Here is a 12,573-nt window from a genome sequence, read left to right as displayed (position 1 = left end):
ACACCTTAAAGAAAGCTTTTAAAGAAGTACTAAAATAAAATTCTCTCTTTTTTGTTTTGAATTTTGGTCCTAATATACTAAAGGAAACATAAAATAATTCATTTTAAATCCTAGATATTAATTTCCTAAAGAAGAAACAACCTCAAATTTTTCATTTCTATAATTAGTATTCTAGAGAAAACTTATAACGGAAATATAAAAATGCCACATCTCTTTTTTTGGATTTTTGAGTTACAACACATTTTTTCAAATATAAAACAGAAAATAACAATAATAAAAAGACTTGACATTACTGTACAAAAGTAGAAAGTAAAAGACGACATAAAATGAGGAACAGACTCAAAACATAAAAATAAAACAAATCTCCTTAAGCAACTCCTGACTGAGCGATCCTGACTGGATGGTCATGGGGTGTCTGCCATGCTCAAACTTCGGTAAATAAATCCACACCTGTATGAAAAAACTTTAACCAACACTATGTGAGATAATAACACTCCCTATTAGACGCATGCAAGACATAACTGGGACTATTTTTGCAAAATAACTTATTTGGCCAAAAGGTGGCTAGAAGTGCAAAATTTGTCTAAGACCCCGCAAAGCCAAGAACTTAAGATTTACTAGGAAGACAGGACCCTATGTGGGTTGCGTACGTATCCCGCCCCGAGAGACGAGAATCAGGTTTGCGTAGTTCGGGCAAATTGGATACGGGTGAGAATTAAAAAAAAAACCACTAATTCATAGAAAACACATTTTTTCTTGCTTTTTCTTGAAAAATGACGAACATGCAAAATCTTTTTGGATTTTCTCTTTTTTTTTTCGATTTTTGAAAAATGATAAAGAGTGCAAAATCTTTTTGAAGTTTCCATGCTCTTTTTTCTTAATAAAATGGAACAAAAGTATAATTGGGCCCTACTCGCTTCATCCTCACACTTCAACCTCTCTCTTTGTCTTTTTTCTTCTTTCTTTTTCATTGTTTTTTTTTCATTTTTTTTTCATTTCTTCATTTACCCTCAGCTATCATTGGTTCGCCAAATGACCCTTTTACCCTTGAATAAATGCAACATATAGCACATAAGATGCATCAGGATGGTCTTTTGTTTTTTGGGGTATACCTGTCCTAGACAGACCCAACCCCTGTGTTGAGTCTCCAAAGTCAAATATGCACATGATGCAAACAAACGTTGATACTAGGGATCCGGCATGAGGTATTGTTATACTAGGTTTAAAACCTTGGGTTTATTTGTTCTAAACCTGGCTTACCCGAGTGGACAACTCGAGCCGAGGAGGGGGCTGCGTACCGGTAACCAAAGGATCATCCGGCTTTGCAACTTGTCCGAGCCTAATTCTATTTGGGATTTGACACTGACAGAAAGAAGTCACGACCAACTTGCACTCCTCAGGAGAGAGAAGAGAGGGGTTTCGTAACAGTTTATATATACGGTTTAGATAATATCAAAGCGATAAAAAGCAATATTTAGCACATTAGGCCCAAACATGTGAATAAAATCAGATAATAAATAAAGCCAAATACAACAATTCATCTAAGCTTGAATTCTTGAACCCTGAACCAGAGATTCTGGGTTCGATCCCCAGCAGAGTCACCAGAGCTGTCACACCTCCTTTTTTTTATCTACACCCATGCGAAGGGAGTATAATAAAGGGAGTTTTCCAATTAAAGGACAATCGAAACGAGATTTATACTAAGAAATTCAGAGTCACCACTTGGGAGATTTATGGTGTCCCAAGTCACCGGTTCCAATCCCGAATCGAGGAAAAGATTGACTCTGTTTAACTATCCGCGAACCAGAAATCCGAGTAAGGAATTCTGTTAACCCGGGAGAAGGTGTTAGGCATTCCCGAGTTCCGTGGTTCTAGTACGGTCGCTCAACTGTTATATTCGGCTTAAATTATCTGATTTTAACAATTATGAACCTATGTGCAAATTTTAACTTTTTATCGCTTTTATTATTATTTTAAAGAAGATTGTAACGTTATTGAAACACGTCTCGAACCACGTCACATAAATGCACCCATGGTCTTGACATATTTTAACATCATTGAGATTTGGATTTGGGTCACATAAATGCACACCCGAGTTTTAGGAAGGTAAGTTATTAGAATAATGCGCCTAAAACAACTACGCGTGTATTTTTATATCAAGGTTATAAAATTAATACGAGGGCCATGTTTTATTAAATTGTGAATGGCTCACCTCGGACTAAAGATGTTGCTAATGGTTAACAAGAAAAGTAGAAATAAAACAAAAAAACATAAATAAAATAAAAGTTCAATTCATGGTCATTTCAACTCAAATTCTTTAAAAATATTAAGTCCAAGTCTCATGGCCCAGAAATGTGTTGCTAGCTAGTAAAACAATAATACAGAAGCAATAAAACCTTTAAAGTCTAATTTCTCTTTCGCGTTTAAACTCAAACCAATTTCTGATTAACCTGCATAATTCTAAGGCAATTCACTGTTCTTTCCAAAATTATCTTTCCTTTAAAAGACAAATACATTTTAGACAACGTGGATCTAAATAATCACTAACCAAACAAATTTAGAAATTTCACATTAAACTTCGTCACTAAAATAGCTATAATGCAATTCAAATGGCAATGTTGTTAACACTGATCCAATGGCAAAAATGGAGAATGTCGCTCAGTCTAAAATTGAAAGCAGGAGAGAGGAATATGTATCAACTGCAAATGCAGACTCAATAAAGAAAAGCATCGAAACAGCTACAACAATTACACTATGTTCAAATGACCAAAGGAATAAAATTTTGGTCAATTATGCAGCAGCTGTAGCAGAACACACACAGTCTCCAAACAGGGCAAATACTCTGCTTCGAAATAGAGAAAAGGTTAAAAACACACCTGAGGAAAAAGGTTCGGTTGTAGATTGCAGTGAAGCCAGGAAGCAATTAGTAATAACAAATTCAGGCGACTCAATGCAATTGGGCAAATATGATGGGAACAGGCATCCAACTACTTGAAATCGAAGCTCTGCCAACAGCAGCCAACAAATTCGGCAATCAACAACGAACAACTCTAAATTTCAACTCAAAGAATAGCTATCGGACCTTTGAACTAAACGGAACCAATGAACGGACTTCGACAAGGAACCAAGGGAAACGGTCGTCGAAACTCAATCATCGAAGCTCTACCAGAAACTCGAGACTCATTGGAAAAGGGTGTTAAACGAGTTTTGCGACTCCTCACTATTTTCAGCGCCTTTGTTCGTTAGCTATAGAGCTCAAAAGTTGTCATCGGACTCCCGGCCAGCTCTGGTGATGAAGAAGCTGGTTTGGTCGCTTGAGGAAAGGGTCACGTCTGGAACTCGTTAGTCCGACGAGCTGGTGGAGCTCGTTTTTCCGGCGAGTTTCAGGTAGAGATGAGGTCGTTTGATGATTAACGTTCAGGGGTCGGAGCGATGGATTTTGGCTTGGTTGTTGAAGAAGAAGCAAGAAGGAAGTTGTATGTGTGTTTTCCGACGAGTTCGCCGCTGGTGGGCGAGAGGAGTTGAAGAAGTTGCAATTGCTCTGTTTTTCTTTGTCCCTCCGGTCGTTAGGTTGGTGAGAGGATTTGGAGAAGAAGAATTCCTGACCGATGGAGGGGGGTCGTGTTCACTGGAGGAGTTTCAGAATGGGGGGGGGGGTGGGGGTTGAAGAAGAAGACGTGAAGGGGGTGGGGGTCGTTCTGTGCAGCTTTTGGTCAAATCCTTTTCTTCGTTAATTCTTTTTTAGTCTTAGGCTTCCCTTCTTTCTATATTGTAGATTGTAGGTTTTTTTAGGTTAAGGGGTATGGGCCTAGGAATTATGGGCTTGGAAATTATGGACTAGGTCCAAAATTAGGCCTAAAAATGGGTTGCTCGAGCCCAAGTTCTATTCTTACCCTGCGAACGAGATTAAAAATACGATCCCATTTATTAATTAATCCTACTATTTAAATAATAACTAAAATAAAACTAACCATTAAAATAAACCTATTTTTGGCATTTTCAAATATCATATTAAAATAAAAATACGATACTATTTTTATATATTTTCTTTTTTTAAGATTAAAAATGACTACAAAACATTAATGAACTTATTTTGTAATTTTTGTTTTCTCATAATAAAATAGAATAAAAGAGTCAAAATTACTTAAAATATCTATATTATGCCTAAATTAAATGTTTTACGCTAATATATAAAAAACTTGGGGAGGGTCAACAATCACATGTCTACATTGATTACCACTTCGGCGTTCATGGGAAGCATGATATCTCCTCAGGTTATCACACTTACTAAGTTGAATCTAGCGAGGAGTTTTGTTGCCGTAATAATTCTTGCGGTTAACTTTGCTTGTTCCAGCACTTTCTATTAAATGATGTAGGCTGCGCTTCCTGCATCAATCAAAACATGCTTAATCTTGAAATCTAAGACATTGAGAGAAATTACCAGGGCATCATTATGTGGCAGAAGAAGTCTGTCGACGTATTCCTCCGTGAAGGTGATGTCATCTTCTGTGACTTCCCGGAGTCTCTTGTTGTGGGTCACTGATAATATTTATTTTCTTGGCCACCGAGAAGGTTAAACCATTAATTTTATTCCCTCCAAAAATCATGTCGATAGTCAACCGGGGGAGTCTTCTGCTATCCTCGAAGGATATTGTCCTGGCTACGACCGTAATTGTTCTTGGCTCGGTCACTTAAGAACTCCCTGAGATGATCATTCTTCAACAACGTCGCCACTTCTTCACGCAAATGCCGACAGTCCCCAGTTCTCTAGCCATGAGTCCCATGAATTCGCACCATAAGTTGGGATCCCTCTAGCTGGGATGGGATATGATTGGCTTCGGGAATCGTTCTTTTTTTATATTCCTCATTGTTGATACCAACTCCACTACACTGATGTTGAAATTGTAATCTGACAACCGGGATATGTGGAATATCGGGCCCCCAATACATTTTTTTCTTGTAACGACCTGTTGTTCTAGCCATGGTCAGTTCTTCTATCAGGATCAAAACTATCTGAGGATCGGGATCCTTTGCTGCTGTGTCCTTCGACTCTATCATATGGCAAGAAATACCATTTAGAAGATCGCCGAACTGCATTGAAATTGATTTTGAAATTATCCTGATTCTTGTCTCGATCCTATTCCTTGTTGATGTCGGGACCCTAAGCTTATTGTCTTCCTTATTTTTGACTCATAACAATTATGAACATCCCTCCATATGGTCACTTGGAATTCGAGAAGGCTTTCCTTCAGCTTTTGGGAGGCATTGGAGCTCCTTGGATTCAAACCATTTGTGAACTCCTCCGCTGCCCACTCGTGTAGTATTGCCGGTAGCAGCATCCTTTCTTTTTGGAACCTAATCATGAACTCACGCAACAATTTAGACTCACCTTGCAAGATTCTTAATATGTCCTCCTTCCTAGCTTAGAACTTCCTTGTCCCGGCATGGCCTTTATGAATGAATCTACAAGCATTTCAAAGAAGTCAATTGAATGCTCGGGTAAGAGTAATTACCATATCAGGCCCCCTTGGTGAGGGTTTCACCAAACTTCTTTAGTAAGATCGATTTGATTTCATGTTGAGCACAATCGTTCCCCTTTACAACCATGATCTAGGTTGTGATGTGCTTCTACAGATCTGAAGTTCCATCATATTTTGGTATGCCCATATTTTGAACCTCTTTGAAATCAACTCTGGTGCTGCGCTTGGTTTAACGACAACTGAGTGTATATTTTCAAATCTAGGCCTTTCAAAATTGGTGGTGCGCCCGGAATCTGATCCATTTGGGAGTGAAACTCGTTCGCATTTTGACCCATTCATTCTTTCATTTCTCTCATAAATCTCATGAGCTCGATTTTGAAGGAGTCACTCCCATTATCGTTACTAGATCCGCTAGCAGTCTGTTATACTATGTGCTTTCCAAGGTGACGTATAATGAATCTGAGTCATTTTAATCATGATTTGAATTAGTTTAAAGTCATAATATGACTATATATGTTATTTTGATATAAAATATATAGTTTAGGAAAAATTGGATTTAAGTTTCGGAAAAACCGACTAAGGATTTGCCTTATGACGAAGCTTTTTCAGCAATAAATTTGGTATTTTATATGAGGTATTTTTGAGACATATTATATTCTAAATTTAAGGTCTTGGAATGTAATTTCCATCATTCTTAACCATTCATTCATACGACGTCTGGATAAAAAGATATGAGCGTCTGAAGAAGGGCCAATGCTAGAGTGTCAAGCTATCACCTCTTTGACTTTTCAAAAGTTGATATATATAGGTCTTAAGTTGACTTTCTCTTTAGTTTTTCATAAAACACAAACAAAGAAAACCTATAAACCTATCCTTAAGCTCTCTACAAGGGCTTCAAAAAAGATTAACATCCCAGGTACGAAATCAAGAAGCGATAATATTAGAACGATCCCTACGACGTAAGTATCATTATACCGCCTCTCTTTTTCTTTGTAGTTTGAGTTTTGGAAGGTAATTCATAGTTAATAAAGCACCTAATTTCTTTATTTAAGATTTTAAATATCAAAGAAGGTTGATAAATTGGTTTCCTAATAGTTAGAACTCAAGAGACTGTGATTGGAAGCCGTGAGTTTCATTATTTCACTTTTAGTGGACTGTTTTGGAGTCCACCTATTGTTCTTCTTATTTATGGAGTTTGGAAGGATAAAGGGTGTAGATAAACGCCACATGTGGTAGGGTAATGGGATGGTCGCTTGTCATTGCAATTTCAGGCTAATTGATAACTTGGTGATTGGGTGTGTTATGGTATATTTGGGTTTTGTTGTATTAAAGGTTCCGAATTGTAGTTAGGTTGTTTTAAAGTTGGTGATTGTATTGTGTTGTTGTCTCTCCTATAGTAATCTTGAGGGAGCAGTAAAATCAGGGAAAATTCTGCCAGTTTTTTTGTTACAGATTGAGTTACTTTCGTTATATAACTGAGTCAGTCATTCGTAACTTGACAATAGCTTCACTGTCATTGTTGTAGATTAAGGTTCAGTAAGCTAAGTTTAGCATTGTTGTTGGACATATTTCTATAAGGTATGTTAAAGTTATTCCTTCTTTCCTTTTAGCATGATCCATATGATACAACGAAACGAACAAACACGCAACTTTCACAAATGGATCTATTCTTAGAAGTACTAGGGTTTCCTATGTTCTTAATTCCCCATATGTCATATTATTATATCATCCGTTCATGGGTCTCAGAAAATACGTATGTTGATAAAGTTTATTTTGTGATATTAACCTAAGGCATATTGATCTTATGATCTGAGAGATCTTTGACTTACTTCTTATGCATTGCATTCATTTATACATATACATTGACCCATGTCCAAATGACTTTATATACGCATATATTATGTATATGGGGTATGGAGAAAAGTTACATCGTTATATATGCACCACCACTTGATCAGTTGGTATACATTGATAAATTTTCCCACTGAGGCCGAGATGATATGATGGGATGCCCTCAAAGGCTTGATGACCTTATGTACGCATATACCTATGCATGATATGACATTTATACGCGTATGTATGTCATTATAAATGTTTCATGATTGATCGAGCTATTCAGACTTACAGGTTGAGTCCTTTACTCCATGTTTCTTTCATGTTTTTTATATACTGTATATTATCTGTACTAATGCTCCTATTGCCTGGGGGCTTGCGTTTTATGCCCGCAGGTGCAGGTAGATAGGCTGACGGTCCCCCTTTTTAGGATCCTTGCTCAGCGAGAGTTAGTGTGCTCCATTTAATCCGGAGTTTCTATTGGGTTTTGGTATGATTTGTTTGTATACATATATGGGTATGACGGGGTCCATTCCCATCCTTTATACAATTGCACTCTATTAGAGGTCTGTAGATAGTCATGTATAGTTGGATAGTGTGTGGCCTTGTCGGCATATATTTTGATATATAGTTTTCCATAACAGCCTTTTCGGCCTCGCCCTACCGTATTCCATATATATATATATATATATATATATATATATATATATATGTATGTGTGTATGTATGTATGTATGTATGTATGTATGTATGTATGTATATGTATCTTTTGGGCATGTTTCCTCACATATGTTATTCACATGATTCAACAGTTTATTGATAGATGTTATGCATGACCTACCCCTATTTCATGTTTATATTATAAACATATGATTAGGGGTGTTTGACAAGTTGGACTGGGGCACTCGTCATGGCGCATTGGTTTGTTTGCAGTTTCATCCTAGGCTTGTCTGCAGACCGTGTCTAGTAGAATCTTGTTTATGAGTGTGTTGTGCACCACACTTATAAACCGAAGGATGCAAAACATATAAAATGTTATCCTTCCTTCTTATCTTAGATCGTGTGATATAAGGATTCATTTTCCTAACAATATGTTTTCAGTGATGCTCAAGAAGGCTACAGCCGCCCAGAATGGCAAGTCCGTGGCTGATGAGACTACAAGTCAATCGCCACGACTTACCAGGGCTCGAAGAGTGTCTCAAAGTGAGACTCCATATCATACTTCACATACCTTGACCTCTCCAGTGGAGATCCGAGGGGCACCTACTCCAGCGCCCGCACCAGTAAACCTAGCTCCTCAACTAGATGCACCGGGTCACGAGATGAGAGATATTATTCAGCTATTGACTCAATTAGTGGCCACACAAGCTCGACACTAAGAAATAGGTATTGGTCATGCAAATAGGCCCATCAATGCAAGGGTTTGTGATTTAATTAATTTGGACTCTCCAATATTCACCGATAGGATGCAGAGGACTTTGAGGGTAATGAAGGACATTGCGACTGAGTCAGTTGAGCTAGCTTCCTATAGACTTGGGGATGTTGTAGCTAATTGGTATGGGTCTTGGGAGTGGTCTAGAGGTTAAGATGCCCTTCTAGCAGTATGGCAGGAGTTTACAAAGGCTTTTCTTCATCATTATTTGCCACCAGAGCTAGACAGGCCAGAGTTGATAGGTTCTTGACCCTTCACAGGGTATGAGTGTTCAGGAGTACAACCTTCAATTTGATTTTTTGCCTAGGTATTCTCCCACTATTATAGCTAAGATGGAGGATTGGGTTCACCGGTTCGTGATGGGGTTGGAGTCGCACCTGCTTAATGACTATATATCGGTCTCACTTCAGCTAGGCATAGATATTTATCGTATTTAGGCATACACTCAGGGTGTAGATGAGCATAAGAAGAAGTAGAGGGCCGATCGTGAGCATGATAAGGCCACAATAAGATAACAAGATCTTTAGATCCTTCTAGTGAGTTTCAAGGTGGTCAGAGATAGTAGTACCCGAGGTATCCAGCCCAACCATCGGCTAGTGCACCCCCTCAGTTTGCCGGTAGGAGATTTGAATGTTCTACATATTCAGGGCTCAGTCAAAGTTTCAGGGCCTCTAGCTCTCAGTATATGGGTGGGTCAAGTCAGATAAGGCCGCCCTTGCCATGATATGCTTAGTGTGGTAAGCAGCATGCGGGGTAGTGCCTTGTAAGGTTGGGTGTTTGTTATACTTGTGGTTATCCAGGCCATGCTATGAGAGATTGTCCTACGAGAGGTGGTGCAGTTGTAGTTCAGCCAGCGGGATCTATACCTGGTTTGTTATCATCACTAAGCCCCCCTGGGCAAGGTTCACAGGACCAGCCGATTGTGGTAGAGGCAGAAGTAGAATATCTAGCTCAAGCAGTCCTCACAATTGCATTTATGCAATAGCGGGTCGACAAGATCAGGATTCATCACCTGATGTTGCTACAAGTATATTTTCAGTCTCCTCATATTTTGTATATGCATTGATTGATCTAGGTTCAAACTTATCGTACGTCACTTCGTTGGTTGCTAGTAGGTTCGGGATATAACCTGAGTTTATTGAACCTTTTGCGGTGCCTACACCTATTGGGGATGCAGTGATAGCTAGATGGGTATATAGAGATTGTATAGTAGTAGTTCATAGTTGCTCTTTAGTAGCAGACCTGATTGAGTTAGATATGGTAGAATTTGATGTTATAATAGGTATGTAATGGCTAGCTTCTTATTATGATAACATTGATTATAGATCAAAGATGGTTCAGTTCCATTTTCCAAGGGAGCTAGTTCTGGAGTAGAAAGATAATACTGCATCGCTGAGAGGTTGGTTTATTTCCTATCTCATGGCAAGGAAGATGATTGTTTACCGTGAAAATGGTAACAATAATTAAATTTGTAAATGGGATTCTAAAAATACGTGATCTATTCCCGAGCTAGTTGTTAGAGCAGTGGATGCTAATAATGTGGAGTTTAATGATGATATGCAAGCTAAAACAAGGTAGTAATCGAACCAAAGGGCCTGCTGCCCGATTGTAGGTCTGGTCGATGGGGGACCTCGGGGTCAACGTCAGGGTCGAATTCGAGCTATCGGGGATAATCGGGATGGGATAACAGTTGAAAATATAATTAAACAAGGCTCTTTATGGCCAATACTGAGTTATACGATGAAGAAAAAGTAAGTAAACGATGGATATCATGGTAACTTCGGGCTAGTGAGACGAACAAGTTAGAAAGAAAAGAGAGAGAGAGAGATATTATTGCACTTGTGGAGAAATGGAGCAACATCAGTTCTTTACAAAGTGGCATGGATTCCCCTTATATAGGAGAGGGAATACCATATAGTACAAAGTGTATTAAATGTAAAGACATGGGGATGGGACGGCTAGGCATGGTACTAGTGCCTATTGACTCTAGCCTTTTGCCTCAGGAGTCCCCCGTCTTCGTAACCTTCATTGGGTCGCGGATAGATTCCTTATCCTTGGAGTCTCTGCAGGGTTGCGAACGATCCTCGAGGGATGGAGCTCGATCGTGATCCTACAACCTCGAGATGCTGGCATGACTTTCCGAATATACCTTAATGGCGGGAAATTGATCCCCCTGATTTCACCGCATACAGATAGTCTCCGCTCTTCCTAAAACGAAGTAATAGGAAACGATATTGAATTGTAGTCTCGAGGTCATTATTGCCATGACGTCAACCGCCTAAGAGCATTAAATGCCATGCCCCAGAGAACCGTACAGGGGCCGCCGCCAAATGCGGTAATCATGAAACCTACGAATTGCCGTAGGCTCGTCTTTTTGCTTCCCCAGCGATTCCTATAAATGCATCGGTTGCTAGATACTTCCCATATTCACCCTTCTTACAAGTCCGCGAATCAGAATTTTACTATTTGACATCCTTCCCTCTTTTCACAGAAGGGTTTTTACCATTTTTCATAGCTAGGACTTCTAGGACTGTTCCCCGACGGAATGATACTGCAGCGTGGTCCCGATTACCTGAGGGAGAAAACAGATCGGTTCCCACTTTAGAGCAATGTACTACATCCGATCTTGACGTTTCGAAGGATTTTGACATCGAACTCCCTCGTCTACGTCGGGTCGATATGAGCACGTGTCTCGATATGTTACCTGCGTGACCGATGCTAGCAAGGTGAGGGAGGACTATCGATGGAGCAAGGTAGTGGAGGTAGACATTCTCATCCCCAATGATAATATTACTGACTTCAAGGCTAGCTACCTTTATATATACACTTACCCATTCACCCTGGGCCCTGATAAATCTGTCGAATCTCCTCCCTTGGAAATCGACCCGGTTATTCTTGACTTCTGCGGCCGATACCAGGTGACCCTTGGTCAGATCTACCCATCCTTCTGGAGGATAGTGTTAATTCTTAGGCATTTCACCGAAGGGGTTAAAGGTAAGGTTTTTACCCTTGGCCATTTGATCCGACTGTACCTCCCTCGGTTGTATCGAGGCTTAATCAAGCTCCGCCACGGGTCCAAAAAGTCATTTTTCATGAGCGTTTATGAGGGAAAAGACCGAGGATGGATGAGCAAGTTTATCCGAGTGAGGACCTCAAACATCATCCCGGCCCGGAGGATCCCCTTACCGGAGTAGTGGAATGCTCGACGTAAGTGAATTTTTCTTTAACCGTCTCAACTATTATTTCGTTCATCATAATAACCTCTTTGTGCTTTCTGCAGCCGTTGTGTGGCATCCAGAGGTGGTCCCAAATTTGTCGGGATGGATCAGGCATTTGGACGAGAAGTTCCCGTACCGCGTTCGGTCTTGGACCGTCCTGGCTAAGAAGCGTTGGGTGGACAAAAATCACGGTGAGGTTCCTTTACCGCTTGTGCTTTGCATTTTGTGTTTCCTTCCATGCCCTTAGCGAAAATGTATCGTGGTTATTGTGCTGGTGCAAGTCTTGGTGAGAATATGCAGATGAGGCCAGCCCCTGACGGTGAAGCAGAGGCCTTGGAGCTTGATATGAACAAGAAAAGGAAGAGCAGGGCAGCCGTTGCCCGACCCGATAGGACTACTACTCTAACCACCAGGTCAAATCCTGATATCGAAGGGGAGGACGATGATGAAAGTCCGTTGAGGAGGAGAACAAGGTCCATTGCGAGAGATTTGTAGGCGCCCCGATCGAAGGCTGCTGAATCCAGAACAGCTGGCTCTGGCCGGGCTGATGAGCAGAGAGTCCTTGAAGAGGACGCTGATGTAGCTTCGAATCGTATGGCCGGATTCGGTG

General features: G+C 40.0%; 1 long non-coding RNA gene across 1 annotated transcript; it reads right to left on the bottom strand.

The window, feature by feature from the left end:
• Positions 1-265: 265 nt before the first annotated feature.
• On the bottom strand, positions 266-3,641 carry LOC142170740 (uncharacterized). Its single transcript, XR_012700182.1, has 2 exons — positions 2,877-3,641; positions 266-463 (listed from the first exon to the last, which is right to left on the bottom strand). It is a non-coding gene; the product is annotated as an uncharacterized LOC142170740 (long non-coding RNA).
• Positions 3,642-12,573: the final 8,932 nt, after the last annotated feature.

Source organism: Nicotiana tabacum, chromosome 16 (assembly GCF_000715075.1).
Source record: "Nicotiana tabacum cultivar K326 chromosome 16, ASM71507v2, whole genome shotgun sequence".
NCBI classification, from domain to species: Eukaryota; Viridiplantae; Streptophyta; class Magnoliopsida; order Solanales; family Solanaceae; genus Nicotiana; species Nicotiana tabacum.
This window is presented reverse-complemented; position numbering and strand designations above follow the sequence as displayed.